A 2,500-nucleotide genomic window follows, 5' to 3' on the forward strand; every position below is an offset into this window, starting at 1 on the left:
CACACACACACCCCCAACTCCCCGCCCACGAGAGTTGGAGTAGCACCCCTCAGCGCTGCGATACTGATATTATTTCAGCCCCGGGCGAGAGTCGAACCCGGACCTCCGTAGTGGCAGGCCAGAGCTCTAACCACAGCGCCATGAGAGGTGTACATATGTATGTATATATGATTGATAAGTCACAAGACTAGACAATATATAGCTTACATATACTGTACATAGGAGGACAGACAAGGTATTATGTTGTTGTGTATAAGAATACATTACTAGTGCATTTTTGGGAACAAAAATTAAGTAATATGAACATTTTGAAAACCTCTGAAGAGTATTCAGGAATTTAGGTATTAGTTGGGGAAGTGAGAGGACGGAGAGAATATTGTTTACAGAAATTCTATTTGTTATAAGTTGGCATCATGTGTCGGCTTGTGACGTCATCACTGTCATTTCAATTTTACAGGTTTTAAAGAATCAGAGATTTCTTTAGTTTCATTTTGTAGGTTTGCAGATGCTTTACTCTAAGGTTATGTTAATTAGATTTTTTTTTCTAAGCCCAGATACACCTTCAAAAATCATGCATAAAAATCGAAGAAGGTTAGTAATTGTTTATATTACCGAAGAGATACTTCTGAAGTTTATAACACATCACTTTAGTGATGATTTCATAACAAAGAGATCGAATGTCGGAGCTGAAATTAAAAAAGAAGTAACATTTCATCTTAGAATTAAGAAAAAATATTAATCATTATGAGAAGCATACGTATTAACAGTATAGTTTATCGTTAAGTTTCCTATGAATTTCAGAAATATTGCTCAGGTTGTAGCAAGAATGACATTTTAAATTTGTCGTTCAACGTCATTTATATAATCAAGACTTATTCTCATATTCTATTTTTTGATCCGCATAGATATGTACATTCTCTCTCCTCGTGATGGAGAGGATGTGCTTGGCATGCAAGTAAAAAATACAATAATAAAATTAGTAGTAATAAAAGCACATAACACCTTAAACATCCCGAGCTATAAGAGAGAAAAAGAAGATTTATTTTTTATGAAAACGAGAAGAATTTGTCATTCAAGTCATCATCAAAGGTATTCTAAACATGGTTATCTACGCTTACTATTCATATATACAATGATACATGCGTTGTAATTCTACTACGAATATGTACATACCAAAATACTTTATGTACATATGCCCTCATCTACATATACATTTACATGTATGTAAGCATACATGGATTCTTCTTAGCTCACCATGACATACAACTATACAAACATGCATTTTGAAAGCATGCAGACCTAAAACATACATTTAGGTATACACATGCACATATACATATCTACACACATCCCAACATGTACACATACGCCCAACCACCCTGAAGTACATGAGCAAACGGATATTCATGTAACCATGAACGAATGAGCGTGCATGTACTTGAGTGAGTGTTCCCATACATATGCGACCAAATGTTAGATAGAACCAGTTATATCTACTGAAGAAAGAAAGACTGCCTTGGGCAAACTACGGAGGCAGACAGCTTGGTAAGTGAAAGACTGTTTCAACACAAGCCACGGCCTTGTTGCCGACCACTCCCTTGGCTTCAGCAAGACCAGGTCAGCGGGCAGAGACTCTAAGATCGAACAAGCTTGGGCACACTAGGGCGACCTAGATCCGATGTTAGAATGAAAGTCTTGATCTGTAAGAGGAGGGGACGATGGAGGAGGACGTGGGGGAAGGAAAGAGAGGAATAAGAACGGGATGATAAGAAGGAAGAGCAGGATGAGGAGGAAGAGGAGGATGAGGAGGAACAACAGCAGCAGAAAAAGGAGGAAGAGAAGGAAGGTATGGAAGAGAAGACAGAGTTATGCAAAGAAAAAAGAGGAGGAAGAAAGTAGGAGGTGGAGGGGGTGAAGAGTGAGAGGAGAAAGAGGAGAGGAAAGAAAGGGAGGAATATAAGACAAGCATAGAATATAAAGATAAGAGAAGGGGAAGAAGGGGAGGAAAAGTAAGAGGAGGAGGAGGAGAAATAGTTGATGGAGTACGACAAGAAGGAAAAATAATACCAGGAGGAGGCGGAAGAGGAGGAAAGTGTAAAGGAGGAAGAGGACGGGGAGGACCAAGACAAAGAGGAAGAGGAGGAAAATGGAACAGTAAGGAAGAAGAGGCGATATGGAAGGAAGAGGAACGAGAATGAAGATGAGTTGGAGAAGGAGGGAAAAGAAAGACAGAAATAAGAGACGAGAGAAAGGTCTGAAAGAAGTACTAAGAAGAGAAACATGGAGAGTAGTAATAATAGTAGTAGTTGTAGGATAAGGAAGAGGAAGAGGAGGAGGGGGGAAGAGGGAAATGATAAAGAGGAATATTAGAAAGGAATACAAAGCAGAAGGAATAGAATGAAGAGAAAGAGAGGAAATAGAAGGAGGAGGAGGGAGGGGAGGAAGAAAATGGTGAGCAACAGGAGGAGGAACAATGAGAAGACTTCTGGGAGCTCTTGGT

At 39.3% G+C, this 2,500-nt stretch overlaps 1 protein-coding gene across 13 annotated transcripts in view; it reads right to left on the reverse strand.

Annotated features, from left to right (window-relative positions):
• Positions 1-2,500, reverse strand: part of Cda5 (Chitin deacetylase-like 5) — a 300,750-nt gene that overhangs the window by 50,858 nt on the left and 247,392 nt on the right. The window lies entirely within an intron of this gene.

Source organism: Oratosquilla oratoria, chromosome 13 (genome assembly GCF_046742065.1).
Source record: "Oratosquilla oratoria isolate Oo_2021 chromosome 13, ASM4674206v1, whole genome shotgun sequence".
NCBI classification, from domain to species: Eukaryota; Metazoa; Arthropoda; class Malacostraca; order Stomatopoda; family Squillidae; genus Oratosquilla; species Oratosquilla oratoria.